The 20,853-nt window shown below is 35.1% G+C and overlaps 1 long non-coding RNA gene across 1 annotated transcript in view; it reads left to right on the top strand.

Moving 5' to 3' along the window:
* LOC130544505 (uncharacterized) overlaps positions 1–20,853 on the top strand; it is a 199,009-nt gene that overhangs the window by 37,185 nt on the left and 140,971 nt on the right. The gene's annotated exons all lie outside the window — the stretch shown is intronic.

The raw sequence follows: 20,853 nt of genomic DNA, 5'->3' as shown, positions 1-20,853 counted from the left end.
CCTCAGAAGAAATCAAATCTATTAACACTTTAATCAACCTCCATAGCTGTGGACTTCTACTTCCAGAATTGAGAGACAATACATTTCTGTTATTTAAAGCCACCTACTTGCGATACTATTTTACAGAAGCCCTAGCAAACTAATATACAGGCCATGTAAGACACCGTATCAGAGATGCATGTGTTTGATGAAAATGCTCCCTTAATGTCTTGTATTCAATGATGATGAGGAACAACACATTGGACAGATAACATATTTTAACATAATAACAATAAACCATTCAGTATGCATGTTTATCTATGTTGACAGTCCTTATAGCCACCCTGTATATTTTACTTAGAGAAGTTGATTCACTTTAAAAAATCAGTAATTAAATTCATCCATCATATCCCAGTAAATGCTTTCTTCTTTCATTGAGGAATTTAATCAAAGGGAAAGAGGGAAACCTATTAAAATAAATTTTGAAAACAGAACAAAATTTATTAAATGCAAAATCTGAAAATAAGCATTCAAGATAGACAGCTATAGCATTTTGCATTCCCATCAGCAATGAATGAGAGTTCTTACAAATTTACCAGCATTTTGCATTCCCATCAGCAATGAATGAGAGCTCCATACAAACTTACCAGCATTTGGTGTTTAGTGGTATTTCATTGCTCTTTTACTTTGCATTTTCTTGATGACATATGATGTGGAGCATCTTTTCATATGCTTATTTGCCATCTGCATACATTTATTATTTATTTATGTATTTATGTATTTATGTATTTATGTATTTATGTATTTATTTATTTATTTATTTATTTATTTATTTTAAGATTTTATTTGTTTGTCAGAGAGAGAGAGAGAGCATGCACAGGCTGGGGGAGCAGCAGGCAGAGGGAGAAGTAGGCTCCCTACCAAGCAAGGAGCCCAGTGCTGGACTCGATCCCAGGACTCTGGGATCATGACCTGAGTTGAAGGCAGATGCTTAAACGACTGAGCCACCCAGGCGTCCCTATATACATATATATTTTCGAGGAGGAGTCTGTTAAGGTTTTTGTTCCGTTTTTTAATCGGATTTTTTTTAAATCATTGAGTTTTAAGAGCTCTTTGTACATTTTGGATTACAGTCCTTTATCAAATGTGTCTTTTGAAAATAATTTCTCCCAGTCTGTGGCTTCTCTTCTCCTTCTCTTAACACTACCTTTTGCAGAGCAAAAGTTTTTAGTTTTAATGAAGTGCAGCTTATCAAATTTATATTCATGTGTTGTACCTTTGGTGTTGTATCGAAAAAGTCATCACTATTCCCCAGGTCATCTAGGTTTTCTCCTATATTATCTTCTGGGAGTTTTATAGTTTTCTGTTTTACATTTAGGTGTGCAACTCATTTTGAATCAATTTTTATGCAGAGTGTAAAGCTTATGTCTAGGTTTTTTGTTTTTGTTTTTGTTTTTTTTGTGGGTTTTTTTGCATGTGGATTTCCAGTTGTTCAAATATCATTTGTTGAAAAGACTATCTTTGCTCCATTGTCTGCCTTTTCTCCTTTACTAAAGTTTAGTTGACTGACTATATTTATGTGGATCTGTTTCTGGACTCTATTCTGGTCCATTGATTTTTTTGTCTGTTTTGCAAATATCACGCTATCTTGATTAAAGTAGCTTTATAATAAGTCTTGAAGTTGAGAAGGGCCAGATTCCTGACTGTGCTCTTCTTCAACATCATGTTAGCTATTTTTGATCTTTGTCTCTTCATATAAACTTTAGAATCAGTTTTTTGTATCCATGAAAAAAAACTTGCTGGGAATTTTTATTGGGATTTTATTGGATCTAGAGGTCAAGTTGGGAAGAACAAACATCCCAATATTGAGTCTACCTACCTGTGAACATGGAATCTCTCTCCATTTATTTGGATCTTCTTTGATTTCTTTCATCAGTGTATTGTAGTTTTCCTCATATAGACCCTCATACAGACCATATGTATGTATATGTGTGTGTGTGTGTGTGTGTGTGTGTGTGTGTATAAAATTTATACCTAATATCCCATTTTGGGGGAGTGCTAATGTAAATAGTAAGATATTTTTAATTTCAAATTCCACTTGTTCATCACTGATATATAGGAATGCAATTGACTTGTCTACTACCCTCATATCCTGAAACTTTGATATAATTACCTATTAGTTCCAGGAGGTTTTTTTGTTTTTGTTGTTGCTGATTCTTTTGGATTTTCTACCTAGACAATCATATCATCTGCAAACAAAGACAGTTTTCTTTCTTTCTTCCCAACATATATTCTTGTTTTTTCCTTTTCTTGTCTTATTACATTAGTTAGGACTTCAGATATGATGTTGAAAAGGAGTAGTAAGAGGGGACATGCTTACCTTGTATCTGATCTTAATGGGAAAGCTGTAGTTTCTCACCATTAAGTATAATTACTATTGGTTTTTTTTAGATGTTCTGTATTAAGTTGAGGAAATTCCCCTCTATCCCTGGTTTGCTTAGTTTTTATCATGAATGGTTGTCTTATTTTATTAAATGCTTTTTCTGCATCTATTGATAAATTACTGTGACTTTTCTTGTTTGTAACCCATGAAGTGATAGACTCATTAACTGATTCGCTTTCCAGTTTTATAAGTAAGTATAGTTGACATACATCACAGTATAAATTTAAGATGTAAAGCATAGTAGTTTGACTTATATGTACTATTGAAATAATACATTAATTGATTTTGAATGCAACTGGCCTTGCATACCTGGAATAAATCCCATTTGGTCATGGTGGCTATTCTTTTAATACATTGTTGGTTTCAATTTGTTAATATTTTATTGAAGATTTTTACAACTATGTTCATAAGAGATATTGGTCTATGATTTTCTTTTATTGTAATGTTTAACTAGTTTTGTTAATAAGATAATGCTGGCCTTATAGAAGGAGTTAGAAAGTGTTCTATCTGCTTCTATTTTTTGGAAGAGATTACAGAGTATTGGTATAATCTCTTCCTTAAATACTTTGGTAGTATTCACTGGGGAAATCATCTGGGCCTTGCTTTCTTTTTTGGAATGTTATTAATTGTAATTTAATATTTTTAATAGGTATAATTTTACTTGGATTATCTATTTCTTCTTTTGTGTGCTTTGTTTCTTGTGTTTTGTGTATTTGTGTCTTTAAAGAGATTGATGCAGGGGTGCCTGGGTGGCTTAGTCAGTTAAGTACCTGGCTCTTGATTTTGGCTCAGGTCAAGATCTCAGGGTCCTGGGGTCGAGCCCCACGTTGTTGGGCTTTGTGCTCAGTGTGGAGTCTGCTTGTCCTTTTCCTTTTGCTCCTCCCCCTGCTCGCTCATTCCCTCTCTCTGTCTCTCTCTCTCTCTCTGTGTTAAATAAATAAATTAATAAATAATAAAATCTTTAAAAAAAATTTGATGCATTTACCTATTCATAACATTACTTGATTATCCTTTTTATGTTCATGGAATTAGTAGTAATGACCCCTTTCATTTCTGATACTAGTAATTTGTGGTTTTTTTTTTATTCTTGGTTAGCCTGGCTAGGAGTTTATTGATTTTATTGATCTTTTCAGAGAACAGCTTGTATTTTTATTAATTTTCTTTACTGATTTCCTCTTTTCAATTTTATTGATTACTGCTATGATTTTTGTTATTTCTCTTCTTCTGCTTGCCTTAAGCTTACTTTGCTCTTCTTTTTCTATTTTTCTGAAGGAGAAAGTATGTATTGCTGATTTTAGATTTTTCCCTTTTTCTAATACATGCTTTTAGTACTATAAATTTCCTGCTAAGCACTGCTTTTGCTGGATCCTACAAATTTATCAGTTTTGTTTTCATTTACATTTAGCTCAAAATATTTTTAAATTTTCTCAACATTTTTTCCTTGACCTATTAATTTCATTTTTTTGAGTAATTGTAAAGACATTACTATTTAGAGTTCATTAAATACCAACTACAATAAATAAACCAAAAACTCAAAGTTCTATGTTTTTTGCAGTATAAAAAAATTAAATGTTTATTCATTCTGACTTTTAATAGTGTGCAGAAAAATGCATCACCTATATTTTTTTAAATAATTTTAAATAATCTAAGCTCCCAAGATAATTTGATTTATGTTTTTGAATAAGCTTCTAGTCAGCTAAGTATATTGCTGTTTAAGAGGGATTTACTTATGGACTATCCATGTTAAACAGTGTCCAGCTCATTACAGTGTTAGTGCTTGTCTCCTCTTCAGTGCCATAACTATATACCTGTATCTATATGACATGTATACATACGTATTGCAAAAGATGGTCAGGATTAAACAAATGCCTCATTTGACTTTATTTATTCAAATAAATTATACCTAAATCTTAAAAAAAGGAAAGAAAGAAAGAAAGAAAGAAAGAAAGAAAGAAAGAAAGGAAGGAAGAAAAAAAACATATTCCCATTAGTTGTATCACTTAATTTAAATCAGTCTCTGCCTGGCTCTGATACCACAGTAGCTGCTGCTTTCTTCTCCTCACTCTCTGTCATGCTCTACAAAGTATTTGAAGCCCTACATTTTGGGTCCAAGGTTGTAGTTCCTTGCTCTTTCTGGTTTCAGGAGCTTGTACTTCCTTCCCTGATTGTCCTTTTCTCCTTTTGCTCACTTCAAATTACCTGAGTTTTGAACAATCTTCCTTATTTTCAAGAATTGTCTCCCGGTTCTGCTCTGTTTATATGACATTTGACCTCTTACTTCTCTTGACCTCACTTATTTGGGTAAGAAAAAGACTCTAAAAAAAATCATGGCAATTGAAGCACAGGGGAGGGGATGTGCTGCTCTTGACATTTCCTTCGTTCTGTCTTGAGTTTATAGTCGAAATAAAAGCATGCAATCTTCATAGAGACTAAGACATCCTCCAAGAAAAAAAATGACATCCCAGTTATTATAAAATGCTAACTTATAAGTATGTTCCATTACGATAAATTATCTAGCCTTTAAAGAGCTTTTAGAATTTCAACAATAAGAATCATTTCTAGAGAAGAAAAAAATTTGTTTCTTTCCACAGCATGATTACAAATCATTTCTCCTGCTGTCTGATGCTTTTCAAAATCATAGTGCAGTGAAGAATCCCTCCACTTCCTCTCTTGAAAAAGGAAGGAACTGAAGTCATTAATGGTTCTGATGAAATTAGGAAATTCATACTCACCCAGCCCCAAAGAGAATATGTTAAAAGTTTTAACAGCTTGAAAATCTCTTTCAACTTCTCTCTGTGTCATTAAGAAAACACATGAGAAATTCCCATATGGAAAGTATGGATTTTTCTTTCCCCTAATCACGTAAAGTAGTTTCTTATCTCTCCTGTTTTTTGTGCAGGAGTGAACTGGACCAAACCACAGGCTACTGTCTGTTTCAGTGCATTCTGGTCCATCTCCACTGCCGATTAATTGCCTGTGCTCAAATACGAAGGTAATCAGCTCTCAGCCTTCTAGAAATGTTTTGACCCCTTCTCCTAAGTACATATACAGAGCCTTTTGCCAAAGTTTCTAGGCACTTTGTCAAAGATGCACTGTCTGTAATGAAGATGGGGGAGGTCACAAACAGTAAGAGCAAAGCCCACAGCTGCTTGGAGTAACACTGCCAAGATAAGAGCAGCTTTGAAGGATAAACTGGGAGATTATGTTAGCAATCATGGCTAAGGCTTATGGAGGGCTGGGGGAGGTTGCACTTCCATATAACATTGTATTACAAGTCTTAGAGTTTTATTCTTTTTTAATGAATTGTTTATGTTCCTGGGAACACCAAACAAAACTTTTCTTTCAAAAGAATAATATTTCATTAAAAGTGCTTAAACTTTGGGGTAAACATATTTTAGGACCTAAGAAAATCAAGGACAGTGATTTCCACAAATGTCTTATCTATTAGCAATGAATGCTTAGATTCAGTATAGTCACACCATTGCCTTTTCTGAAAATATTTTCTAAAAGAATGGAGAACCTTTAGGCCAGGAATCCACTCTGTGGCATGGAGTTTCAAATAAGATCTATTTTTCTTCTCTGTCATAGCTATATTTCATTTGTTTGAAATAGTTTCTTTCCCTGATTTGTGTTGTCCTAGGTTAAAATACTTCTTAAATTTTTGGGGGCGCCTGGGTGGCACAACGGTTAAGCGTCTGCCTTCGGCTCAGGGCGTGATCCCGGCATTACGGGATCGAGCCCCACATCAGGCTCCTCCGCTATGAGCCTACTTCTTCCTCTCCCACTCCCCCTGCTTGTGTTCCCTCTCTCGCTGGCTGTCTCTATCTCTGTCGAATAAATAAATAAAATCTTTAAAAAAAAATACTTCTTAAATTTTTAGTTTTCTTTATGCTGTATTTTCCCCTTCGTCTTTGAGCACTGCTTATAAAAATTAAATTTTGGAAGTTGGTATAGACATTAGTAATATATGGAATTCATACATATTTATTTGTACAGATTCATACATATTTATTCATGCATATTCAGAATATTATCCCATAATATATGGAATTTAAATGAATATCTAAATTCTAAACTTCAGATTTTGTTGCTGTCTGTATGATTTTCTTGTTGCAATTTTGCCTTCCCAATTATATTTTTTATTGAACTAATGTAAATTTAGTTTCCTTCCTGAGGAATACATAATAGGAAATACACACAAATAAGGCAGCATAGAGCAGTACCTACACATAGTGGATGGTATCTATATACTGGCTAAATGAGTGAATGAAGGGATGTGCTGAATGAAGCCCTTAAGAAAATCAGAGTTAAAAAATGTTTTTTCACATCGGGGCGCCTGGGTGGCACAGTGGTTAAGCGTCTGCCTTCGGCTCAGGGCGTGATCCTGGCGTTATGGGATAGAGCCCCATGTCAGGCTCCTCCACTGTGAGCCTGCTTCTTCCTCTCCCACTCCCCCTGCTTGTGTTCCCTCTCTCACTGGCTGTCTCTATCTCTGTTGAATAAATAAATAAAATCTTTAAAAAAAATGTTTTATCACAAGACAAAATCAGAAAGGGAGACAAACCATAAGAAACTCTTAATCATAGGATACAAACTGAAGGTTGCTGGAGGGGAAAGGGTTGGGGGGATGAGGTAACTGGGTGATAGGGATTAAGGACGGCACGTGATGTAACAAGCCCTGGGTGTTATATAAGACTGATGAATCACTGAACTCTACCTCTGAAACTAATAATATACTATATGTTAATTAGTTGAATTTAAATTTAAAAAGTTTTATCAAATATCAATGATTGAGAACATAATATATTTAATGTAGGTAATGGAGAATATATCATATTTTTTATTTTTCATTATCATGGCATATTAACATTTATATTTCCAGTATAATAATTAAATATAAATGTGTATATTATATATAATTTTAACTTGTTTTTAAAGCATAATGTTATGAATGTTTAGTTAATATTGAATTTACTTAGATAATATATAAGAAAATAGGGCTACATTTTTTAACAGCAAATATGGTATTTTTAGTCTCTACTGAAAGAATTTTTAAGCTTTGGTTCTAACTCAGTTTTATTCAGCTCAAATGCTCTTTGATATCAGTCTGAATGGCTGTTGAATCAGGACACAAAAAGGATGAGAGGCTACTTTTGATCCCAGTTTTAATACTTAATTTTTTTTCCTTATCAAAATACATTTGTCAGAAAATTTTCTTTCTAGCTGTATATTTATAACAATTACTCCTGGCTATTTTGAGAATGATGCCATTTTAACATCTTTATTCCATGTAGCATAGGATATTTTTATAGCATCTGGAAAGGCTTTATTGATACACTCAGGATATGGGAAAAGCTAATTTGAGAATTGTTACCAGAAAAAAGAGGTTACAGATGTTGGGTAGGAAAATATCATAAATATCCTCTTCTACTATTATTCAGCTGATGCTTCATGAATTACTAACCATTTCTCTACACTTGAATTTTTGTTTTGAACATCTAGCTCCAATAGGCATCTTTCTCTAAAGTCAATTTTTAAGAACAAAGTTATTGGGCCCAAATGTATTAGTATTTTTTAATTACCCATTTTGTATGTTTTTCAAAATGTTTGTACTGATCCTCACTGCTAACTGGGCTAACAGTATGTGAAAGTAAAGTAACAGTTTCCCGGGGGGAGGTATAGAAAAAAAATCAATGTTGTCTAAGGTTATGCACCAACTGGAATTTAGAGTACAATGCACAGATACACTACTATGTTCCCCCATAAACTTTAAAACAATTTCAGAAGACTGCCTTGTGCTTGGTTGCAAATGTATCATTTATTTATTTATACCCTACCTTATTCCAGAACATATTTCAAGATGACTGAATGCATCTATAACAATGACTCAGAACAAACTTGACAAACCTGAGTGGAATATACATCAAATTTCTTTCCAAGAGAAAGGGAGTGGAGGAAGCAAAAGCCACTTAAAAAGTCCTTTAATTCCAACTTTTTTTATTTATTTTTTAATTTTATTTATTATTTGACAGAGATAGAGACAGCCAGCGAGAGAGGGAACACAAGCAAGGGGAGTGGGAGAGGAAGAAGCAGGCTTCCAGTGGAGGAGCCTGATGTGGGGCTCGATCCTAGAACGCTGGGGATCACGCCCTGAGCCGAAGGCAGACGCTTAACGACTGAGCCACCCTGGCGCCCCCTAATTCCAATTTCTGTGTGGAGCTTGATCCTCCTTAAAGCTGAGATATAGTCAGAATTAGTCTCCTAGAGTTAACTTTTATATTCCTTTTGGAAAGCAGTTTGGCAACTACACCCTGAGCCATAAAAACGTGCCCACTCTAATTCACTAATTTCACTTCTAGGAATCCTAAAAAATAAATTATAAATATGAGAACAGTAAATTTTATGCATTAAATGTTCACCACAGTACTGTTTATAATAGTCGAAACCTGGAAACAACCTAAATTTTCATCCAGAAAGGAATATAATTATGTCTATTTGATAGGATAGCAATTTGGATATTAAAATATGATTATTAATCATTGTAAAAATTAACATAATATGTTAAGTGAAGAGGCAGGATATAAAATACCATGTGTGACTATAATTATGTTAAAAGAGAAAAAGGTCATGGTCTATAGAAGAAAAAAATGAAGTAAAATACACCAAAATGTTCAGTTACTATAGTAATATGATGGGAACTATCGATACATTTTATATTCGTTTTTATTTACTAAAATTTTATTATGGGCTTATATTATTTCCAAATAAATTCTATCAGGAATAATTAAGCCTCTATATCTGAATAATCTCATTTTTGTATTCTGATGCAATATTAAGAAACAGGAAAAACTGCTGTCACGAAGTTACCATCTGCTAAATGTTTGCAATCGCTATGGCCTATATTAGCCCTCAGCAGGACTGCAGTAGTTCTGCAATGGGAAGACTTCTGAGATTAAAGAGAGGGACAAGCTTATGAGTAAGGGACATCCTGGAAGCTTACAGGGTTTGAGAATTTGGGAAGAGCCAACAGCCTAAAGGTAAAAATCAAAATGGGGAATAACTTAGGCAATCTTGTGTAAGGATGCCCTAAGGAACCAAGAAGATTCTACATGTATGGAACCAGTGACTGTCAGAGGGAATATGCATACCATAATCTATTCCAGTTTATGCCAAAATTCCACTCCAACAAAATACAAACAGTCATTGAAATCTGTCTCTACTCTTTCCTATAAATGAGACATGGATACAAACAGAAACATAGTAGGTGATGGCACTACCAAGTTGGAATGAAATCACAAAGGTTTCTCTTTGAACATGGCAAGAGAGGTCTCATTTTTTTTTTTTTTTTGGAACCTTCTATTTGTCAAAACTTGTGTTCAATGCTTTATTAATGCTAGTTTATTTGATTCACTCAAAACTCTATGATGTAGTTGATATCATTCTCATTTTACAGAGGAGGAACCTGGATTCCAGAGAAGTCACATATTTTGCCTAGGGACATATTCCTGGTGATAGATTTAGGCTTTGAACCCAGGTCTACAAAGGCCAAGTGCTTTTTTTTATTATTTCTAGTGGATCTAACAGTGAAATGACCCAGTAGCTTAAGTCCAGTGAATTGTTATTACACTTCCACCACAAGGCATAGGGCAGAAAAGATGAAATTCTGTATTTCATTTTCTTTAGAAAGCAATTGAGTTATAACCTGCTAACCTAGAAGTGATAATATAAAGACCACATTCACCCAACTATGTTCAGGATAATTGGAATATGTCTAGATCCAGAGTCAGACCTACATTTAAGGTAATATTAATAGTGCTAATGACATCTGTAGAGAAAATCTTAGATGTTGCCTCCATTCTTGCGAAATTCAGAGACAAACTGACTCATGTTGACAAAAGTACAGGTTTCCAGAGCTCATGTGTCCAAATTCAATCCACACTAACCCAAGCCAAACTGCGTAAACCAAACCAAAACAAAATAGCTCCTACAAACAGCTGGTGACATTTTTAAGCAATGTAGTAGTGCAGAGTATATGGTCAAGCAATGAAACAATTACTGACCATTTACAAACATAGTTGTATTTATGCAAAAGAAAAATATCACACACCAGATACATGTGCTTGTGAATATGGAAGTTCCATATAGTCATTTTATTTATTACTTTGCATTTTACCTTTACTATAGATTTTGAAGTAAAAAATGACCTCCTTTTCCTAAGATTATACTCATTTCATCATCAATTTCTGCTTTACTCCAAAAGACTTGTTTCAGCTTCACAATATTTATTGCCCTTGGCTCTTACATTTTTCTAAATTCCCTATTGAAGTCATGTATTTTTAAAATGTTAACCTGGTCCTGCCTTCTTATGGGTAGATCCACTGAATATTTTCATTTTTAAAAATAGCAAATCTTTAATCAGATGCCTGGTGTTTGGTAGAAGGTTCAGTTTACATGCTTAGTAGAATGAGGCCAGCTCATCTTAAAGCAGGAAATTTGAATTGACCAAAGAGTTGGTTAGTTTTCTAAAAGCAACAAAATCTAATAAGAGCTCAATTGGGGCAATTTAGGTCACTCTTCTATTACTGAAAGGTAATCACCTTTAATAGACTTACTGTAGTAAAACAGCTGAGAAAGCCTCTCTTCCTGCCATAAGACCATAACAGCTGACTTCCTTAAAATGTGATCATCACACCTGAAACTATCTATTTTAGTCATAATTGAAACGTGTGACGGGAAAGAATTTAGAAGAGGGGCAAAAAGTGTGTTATTATTAAACTTCTCTGTGTGGAAACCTCAAGGTTCTACTTAGTATTCAGCGTGTTGAGGGAGATTATAACCTCCCCTCATGTTTTTTTGCCATTCCCTTCCCTTCTGCTGGTTCTGCTGCCCACTCTCAAAGCCCCCTCTTCCTGAGCATGGCAAATAGTACTGTTAGGTATTCCTACATCAGCCCAGCCCATGTTTAACTGGTCTTTGCTCTTCCCGAGTCCTCACAGCTGGATTCATTGATTCTTACTCCCATTTCCTGAGCCAACTCTGGCTCAATAGAAAATATCTCTGTACCACTTAACGCTCTACTTTTTCCAGTCTTTGGGATTTAAAAAGTAAGTTACCGAGAAGCCAATCTGAAAAGACTATATGCTGTATGATTCAAAATAAATGACATTCTGGAAAAGGGAAAACTATGGAAACAGTAGAAACATCAGTGGTTGCCCCTTCAGTGGTGCAGAGGGGAGGGATGAATACGCAGAGCACAGAGGATTTTTTAGGGCAGTGAATTTACTCTGTATGATAACCATGATGGTGGATACATGTGATTATATAGTTGTCCAAACTTGTAGAATGTATAATACCAAGCATGAGCCTAAGTGAATCTAAACTATGGACCGTGATCCTACGGTCTTGGGACTGAGCCCCCACCAGGCTCTCTGCTCAGCAAGGAACCTGTTTCAACCTCTCCCTCTGCCGTTCCCCCTGCTCTGTCAAATAAATAAATAAAATCTTTAAAAATAAAATAAAATAAAAAATAAAATCTTAAAAAAAGCAAAAAAAAAAAATTTTTTTTTGAAGGGTCACCTTTCCAGAACCTAAATGTAATGATTCAGGCAGAATTTTTGCCCTCCCCTGTTTCTACCTATCTACATTGCTTTGAGTCATGGTTCTCATTTCTTAAAGAAGCCCTGACCTTTGTGATTCATATGACATTGTATCAACTACACACCATTTACAATGGTAGCCTCCCTGTCTTCACCATTTCTCCAGTGGTACTGGGGGCAAGATGGAGTCCTAAACACTTCTGGTTCTTTACTCTTTAAGCTGTAGGTTCAATGCTTTCATTTTAAGTTAGTTTATGGGCAGTTTTGCTATTTCAATTATGCAACCGTTTTTTGTTCCTGACATGGATTTTAGCCTCCTATGCTTTATTTCCACCAAAAAAAAATATCACTCATACAAGGCCGTTGTGTGAGGACTAGACTTACTGCATATTCATTGTTCAGCCAGCTGGGTCTCGGGCTAGAATTCAGCTTGTCCCTCACTTAAAGGTAGAGAGGGACTGAAGAGTTCCTGGGTTAGAGGGCTCTGTGGAAGCAAATACCTATCTATCTAATAAAGGTAGGTTTCTAAACCTGAAACAGACCTTAGGACTGGTCTGGACTGTTATTCTTTTGCCTATGAATTGTTTTCAAGAGATTCTGTATAGATCTCAGAGTCCAGTGATTCTCAGAAGACATCTGGATTTTATTTATTTTATAATGGATTGAGTTCAAGACTAAGGGAAATTAACAGACTTTTTGACTATGGGGTTAGTTAAGGAAACTGGATATGTGGGAGGCAATGAAATGCAGATGATTATTCATTTACTTATTCATGCATTTATTCATTCAAGAAGTGTTTATTGATTGCCTTCTCTGAACCAGGCGAAGTACAATATGCCTTGGATACACAGTTAATAAAAAGGACATGGTCCATCTCTTCTTGGAACTTCCAGTTTGCTAAGAGAAGCAGATAATAAATGAGAGAATTAGTGTTGGAGAGGGTCATTATGAGGATGTGACTGCAGGTTGACTCACAAGCTGGGCTTGGACAATTGGAGGCTCCTCACCACTTCCCTGTCTTTGGAATGTGTATTCTACCCACCATTCCCACAGTGGAAACCATTTTCAAGGATGCAGTCTTGAGAGAGCAATGTGTTGTTGAGACCATCTGGAAAGTGTACATGACTGAACATACTTAAGTCTTCCATATAAACCTTTAAGATTATGGCAGGTGGGTGCAGAGATCTACTGGTCTTGTGAACGCCCAAGACAAACCCTGTATGTAAATTCCCTTGCTTATTTAAAGTGCCACCTACCCAATCTGCAGTGGTTTGCCTCTTTCTTCAGTGTCTCCTGCCCTTCAGAGAGAGTGGCCAGTTTCATATTTCACCAGGGATGCTCCTGAGGTTTTGAACCAGAAAGTATTGCAAGTAAATATGCTAAGTCTGTATTTTTTATGAATAGTTAATATAAGATGTTATTTTAAAAATTGACTTTATTGGTGCATAGTTAATATGAAATAAAATGCATCCATTTTAGTTGTATGGTTTGATGAGTTTTGATAATGGCCAGTCTACTCAACGTATAGAGTATTTTCATAATCTCAGAAAGTTCTCTCAAACTCTCTATAAATTAGTGCTTTCCTCCTCAATCCCAAGCACCCCAAGCAACTGCTGACTTGCCTTCTATTAGTTGATATTAGTTTTGTCTGTTTTAGAATTTCATATAAATGAAAACCTATGTATTATTCCTTTGTCTGGCTTCTTTCACTCAGAATAATATTTTTGAGATTTATCCATGTTGTTGCATGGGTCAGCAATTTGTTCCTTTGTGTTGTGGAATAATAACCTGGTTTAGGTATATACTATAATTTATTTATTTATTTGTTAATTAAGATTTCAATTATTTTCAGTTTCCAAAGCTGCTATGACCATTTGTATACAAGTCTTTGTGTGGGTCTATGTTTTTTTTCCTCTTAATATATAAAAGTGGAATTGCTGAGCCAAATGGTAGAACTTTCATTTTAGAAGAAACTGACAGACTACCTTCCAAAGTGGCTATCCCATTTTGTCCTCCCACCAGCAATATGTAAGAGTTGGCTCAGTTGTTCCACATCACTGTCAGCACTTGGTAATGCCATCTTTTTAATTTTAGCCATTCTAGCAAGTGTGGAGTATCCTATTAGGTTTTAATTTAAAATTTTCTGATGACAAATGATGTGAAGAACATTTCTTGTGCTAGTTGGCCACTTACATCTTTTGTGAAGAGAATGTTTAAAATTTTTCACCACTTTTAATTCATTGTTTGCTTCCTTATTATTGAATTGTAAGAAGTTCTTTAAACAATTTGGACATAAATCATTTGTAAATAAATCATTTGTCACGTAGATGTATTGCAAGTATTCCCGCTGCCCCAAGTCATTAGCAGTATTTTTATTTATGTAATGGTAATTCATTCATGAGAAAAACATTGACTTTTGATGAGGTCCAATTGATCACTTTGGGTTTTTTATGATTCATGCTTTTTTGTGTCTTATCTGAAAACAGTTGCCTAGCATAAGGTTGCAAAGATTTTCTCCTATCTTCTCTTCAAGAAGTTTCATAACTTTAGCTTTTACATTTAGATTTATGATCCATTTTGAATAAATTTTTGTAGGTAGCATGAGATAAAGGTCAAGGATAATTTTTTTGCCATATGGATTTCCAGTTGTCCATTCTAGCATCATTTGTTGAAAATACTTTTTCTCATTGAGTTACTTTCACATCTTTGTTGAAAATTAACAGATCATATGAAAGTGGGTTTCTTTGGGCCTCTCTATTTTGTTCCATTAAATGATTTGTTTATTCTTATGCCAATGCCACATTGTCTTGATCACCATATTGTATAGGAGTCTCGAAATCAGATAGTTTCTCCCACTTTCTTCTTTTAAAAAAAAATTCTCCAGGTTTTTTCTTTTAAAAAATTTATTTTGGCTATTTCAGGTCCTTTATACTTCTATAAAATTTTACAATAAGTTATTCAATTTCTATTTTTAAAAAACCCTTCTAGGGTTTTGATTAGACATTTATAGGTCAATTTGGGGAGAATTGACTTTAAAAATGTTGAGTTTTGCAATTTATTTATTTATTTTTAAAGATTTTATTTATTTATTTGACAGAGATAGAGACAGCCAGCGAGAGAGGGAACACAAGCAGGGGGAGTGGGAGAGGAAGAAGCAGGCTCATAGCAGAGGAGCCTGATGTGGGGCTTGATCCCATAACGCCGGGATCACGCCCTGAGCCGAAGGCAGACGCTTAACCGCTGTGCCACCCCGGCGCCCCGAGATTTCCAATTTATAAACATAGTCAATCTTCTTTCACTTCTCTCTACAATGTTTGTAGTTGTTAATGTTCACACCTTGCATATATTTTGTTTTTCAAAGATATTGTAATTGGTATTGCATGTTTTAAAAAAATTATGTTCCACATATTTGTTGATAACAGATTATTTTAATATTTATCCGAAACCAAATAATTTGCAGGTTTCCAGTATCATGGTACATTTGAATATCATATACAAGTCTGGCTGCTTTATGGTCATTTAATTAAGCCTACCACCTCAAAGGTGCAGAAAATAAACAGATTTCCACTGTTGACATTATACAGATGGAATAAAATTAATTATGTTTTATGATATTTCATTTACTTGTTTTGGCTTGTTATTTCAAAAATTTTTCTATAATTTTTTTTGATAGTGAATCCCACTCTATTAATAAAACCTTTTGAACACATCCTTACATATATATCTTGGAAAATGTATTTATACATTACATATACAAAATTCTATACAATTTATTATATAAATGACATAAAATAGAGACATCTTAAAAGGTCAAAATAAAGAGTATACCATATTTTTAAGTGTATTGTAGTAGTGATGGCCTTATATTATCATTGGCTGATTTCTTAAAACATGAAATACATGTAGAAAAATTTTCTTTGTAACTATGGATATAAGTGCATTGCTTAAATAGTCTTCTTGATCATTTAAATTTTTTTGGCTGACTTTATGTCAGGTTGGGTTAGGGTGTCCTCATCTTTAATCTTGTATTTTAAAGGACAATGAACAGCTGTTCTAGGAGTAGGAGGTGTGTCTTCTATGCTATTCTATTTTTTTTTTTTTTTTTTTGAGAGACAGAGAGTGTGGGAGGGAGGAGCAGAGGGAGAAACAGTCTTAGGCAAACTCCACACTGAGCAAGGAGGCCAACACCAGGCTTGATCTCACCACCCAGAGATCACGACTTCAGCCGAAACCAAGAGTCAGACACAAATGGAGTGTGCCACCCAGGTGCCCGTCTGCTATTCTTTTTGTAGTTTGCTTGTGCTTATGTAAGTAGCAACAGTCTCAATTTATAATTTATTTGCTGGAATCTTTTTAAGCCAATTGTCCATTTTGTAAAGTTAGGCTTAGCTAAATCTATATAATTTAATCTGAAAATACAGTATACCTACTTAAACTACAACAAGCTGGAAGTTAACAAGTGAATGAAGGACTTTGTTGCAGAATTCCCTCCCATCCTTTCATAGGATCCCTTGCTTCTGAACCTGACATCAGGTTACCTGACAAACACAGCAAGTGATAATACCAGTTCAAGTGTATATTACTAGTTAACCTTAGCTTGTTAATTGTTTCAATTAAAAGTAAGCATAAGTATAAATTGTAATTTTTTCCCTGTACTTCAGTGGATCACCCTGGCATCCTGTAGTGTAAGCATCTCCCTCCTTTTGGGAGACCAATGGTTTAGGCTGTGTTGCTACCGAGTACACTTAATTGCATGATTTCTCTGTCAGCCCACATGTTTCACACAAGAATTAAGTAAATAAAAATAAAATAAGACAACATCCTCTGTTCTACTGCAATCTGTTTTAGTCAACTGAATCATAATGTATGCTATTGGTCATAAAATAAGAATGAATTTGGATGCTCTTTGCAATCTTACAAGTTTGGGAATAACCATGTAAAATATGTGTTTCTGAGGTCACGTAAAACTTCAGTGATTTCTGATTCTACGAATGATTTTACTGGGAAACTTTGGTAAGGCACAAATTTGTTTAAATGTGTCCAATAATAGCCTAAGTATTTCTGAGTTTTGTCTGTGTATGTTATATATATTCACATCCTCCTGTCCCATTCAACCTTTGTGGTGTTCTATATAATTTTTGTGGTAAAAAATTCAAAACATTTACGGGGCGCAGTTCCTGGTTTCAGTGTCCTTCCCATCTTCATGGCAAGCTGAGAGGTTTATGAGTCAGGTAATTATAGAACAACAAAGGACAGAATATAAGTAGTGTCCAAACAGCTTCTCATTCCTACAAAAAAACTAAACAAAAAATCCACCTAAGTATGACCAGAGAGGAGTTTAGGATGAAAATATCGTGGTGAGAAGGGCCCATCTTAACTAAATTCTGTTTGGGATGTCTCTGCCCACACATTGGAGGATTGGGTTTTGTTATAATGCAGACTAATATGGCATGAGTGTGACAGCACAGAACAGGAGTACTATGTGAGATCAGGGAAGGGGGAGATGAGTATGGATTGAAACCAACCATCGCATTAGGAGAAGGAGAGGTGCTAAACAATGCTAATTCTCCTCATGCCTTACCATTCTTATTTTAACTGAATCTTTTTTGATGTTGAGCAATCTTCTGATTAATTTGTTGATTCTCTAGAACAGGGATTTGCAAGCTATGGCCCACAGACCATATACAGCATGCCACATGTTTTTTTATAGGTTCCAAGAGCTAAGAAAAAACAATAATTCATGTTTGCAAAATAATATGAAATTGAAATTTCAGTTTTCATAAATAAAGTTTTATTGGAACACAGCCACACTCATTTGTCTACATATTGTCAATGCAGAACTGAGTAGTTGTGACAGAGACTTCGTGGTACACCAATCCTAAAACATTTACAATTCGGGCCTCTACATATACAGTTAGCCATCCATATTTTAGATGGTTGCCTGACCTTTCTGGCTTAAACAAATGTTATTTTCTTGGAGGAGACAGGAAGAGAAGTAATATTTATAGGGTTTTTATTTGCTAATTTATTTCACCCAGTTACTAACCACCCAGTTAGGTAACACTCCATTTTAGAGATTAAGGAACTGAAGTTCAGAGAATTTAAACAGTTTAAAAGATTGTGTAGGCTATATGTTAATAACTAGAATTTAAATAAAAATTTGGAAGAAAAAAAAGGAAAAGAAAAATGAAAAAAACCACTTTGTAAACTGCAAAAAAAAAAAAAAAAAAGGATTCTGTAGGTAGTTGATTTTGGAGCCAGGCCTCAAATACATGCTTTACTTTATTATGTTATTATGTCATTACTCCCCTTTGCCCAAGAAAGTAGATTTGTTATGCCAAGTCAAAAGCAAAGTAGAAAAGAATTGCAGGATTGTGGGGAATTAGCCATTCAGCGTGTAAGAGTAATTGGTCATAATGTTGGAACCTGTTATACCAACAAATATCTCAGAAAGACGGACTCTGAGCCTATTGCAGGAAGGTAGCCTTGGGTACTTTTTACTAGTAAATGGATACTTTCCCAATAGACTCTTTCTCTTAAGGATAAAAACTCTTATCAGTAAGACCAAAATAATTTATAAGAAAGTATCTTTCTATACTGTCTGAATAAATCTTTATTACATGAAAGAATATGAACCTTAAACTGTACTCAACAAATCTTCCTGATTTTCCAATGAGTGGTTAAAGCAGCTCAGAAAACTCCGTTTTCTTTTTTAATACCCGCAGATACTATAGCAGCAGCTGCAGCAGTGGGAATCTGTTGAAACAAATTATATTTCTCATCGATTGATCTCCAAAGGCATGCTTCCTAGTCTTTGAAAATTCACTGAAAATTTTATAGTGCTTTAAGTGAAGGGAGTTAAAACACAAAGAATGGGATTATATCTTTATGTGGTGGCTGAACCAAACTGCAATATAGCTTAAATATTAATTTTAACTCTCTCTCTGATCCAAATCATCACAGCCAAACAGACATTCAGACAAATGAACTAATACTTCAGTTACTAAAAATAAATGTTGGCCATATTGTAACCTATTCATTTTTTGCAAGTTGCTATGATCCAAGTTTCATTTGGAAGAAATAAAATGTCTCTCTGTATTGCTGTCATTAGATTCCTTATCCCTACCATTATTTTTCTCAAATTGTTTTTAGGTCAACTCTCTCTCACTATAATGCTTTTCCTCCGCAGGAAAAAAAAATATGCATGTGCTTATTGTCTTCTGTTTATTTGCTTTATTCCTGTTCTGTTCCCATGCCTCCCTACAGGCAACCCAAAGTGCCCCACCCCCATGCCATTGTATCATGCCTTAGGAAGCTAACTGTGATGGAAATTGCCACATTGACAGGAGTGTGGTGCATCTACAAATCAGGACAAAAGCCATGCACCCAGGCTCACTAAGAGGAGGTTGTTCAAGGTCAGCTAGTAAAAGATGGCAGAGTGGACACTAAAGATGGAAGTTCTAAGGATGGAGGGTTATTTTTTGTAGAGGGTCACCAAAGAGAAGCTGTTACAAAGATAGGTCTTCTCTTCCCCACTTAGAATATTTAAAGAAGCCAAATGGAAACAGCAAACATAATGAAAAGCCAACACTAAGTGAACATATTAATAATTGTGCTTTTTCAACACAGTAAAATTTCCTACGTCCATTAAAATTGTAATTATAAGCCCATGCTCCATAGAAGATCAGGCCGAATTGGACAACATATATGGGATGGTGTAGGTGCAAATGGCGGATCTCAAAATAGAGTTCTTGAATTACAAGAACGCTACGAACCTGGATAATTTAGCCAGACAGAGAGAGGGAGGAGGAGAGAGAGCAGTGCGTTGGGGAGGATTGAGAGACAGACAGACAGACAGAAAAGATAAGGAAAGATTAAAACCAGGTTTCAGAAGACAGGAGAAAGGACAGCTCCAGAGATCTGGAAGTCAGAAACTAATGTCAAAACACTCACAGTGTTGGGAACAGAGCAAACAACAAATACTGTCAACAAAGAGGCTATGAGTGAATGAATATATTCTACTTTTATGAAGGTTGGGAGTATACCTAGAGAATTTCATTATGTTATAAGTAGTCTTTTTTTTTTGATGCCGTTTGCGGGGAACTTTCTTGTCATCATTTTACTAATTGGGAAGATGTATGAATAATATATTTTAAATTACTTAAAAAATGTTACCTCAGATATAAACTGCTGCCTAGTGTGCTTGTGGAAAGACGAAATGATTGCTTAGAATCCGATAAGTTGGAACAAAGCCCCGAAGGGGCTGCACCGCGGGGCACTGGCAAGAACTGTGGGTGCTGAGGTGAAGCCCCGAGTCCAGGTGAACTCTCGGTTTTATTCTTGTATATTGTAGAATGTAAAGTATGTGGAAGCAGCGAGTGAAAACAACGCAAGAAAGGAATCACTTGAGGGATGGCAGGAAACTGTATACGTGACTATTAACGTGGATCCTAGTGAGGCATTATGTAAGGGGCTGCAGGGGATGGGAGAACTGACGTCAGCAGGCCTATCTTATCCACCATCATTGCTGTTTTCAGCACAGACCCTTGGTGGAACAGGTGGCTTTTGCCACACTCAAGAGCTGTTGCCATTTATGCGTGTTGCTTTCTTATTGTCTCTTTTACCTGCTGAGGTCCTGTGCTCCCACAATAAACACTATTCTTTGCATCTTACCTTAATAAACCTGGAAGTTGAAAAATGATCTTTGAGTCATTTCAGATCCTGTGATTGCAGTCTTTCAATGAAAAACAAAATTGCACCAGTAGGAATGGAAAGTCACAGCTATTTGAAAAGTGAAAAACAAGGATTCCAAAAACTAAGACATTTGCTTCTCTG

The sequence above is a fragment of the Ursus arctos genome, unplaced genomic scaffold (assembly GCF_023065955.2).
Source record: "Ursus arctos isolate Adak ecotype North America unplaced genomic scaffold, UrsArc2.0 scaffold_21, whole genome shotgun sequence".
NCBI lineage: Eukaryota > Metazoa > Chordata > Mammalia > Carnivora > Ursidae > Ursus > Ursus arctos.
Note: the sequence above shows the minus strand (reverse complement) of the source record. Positions and strands in the feature narration are given on the sequence as shown.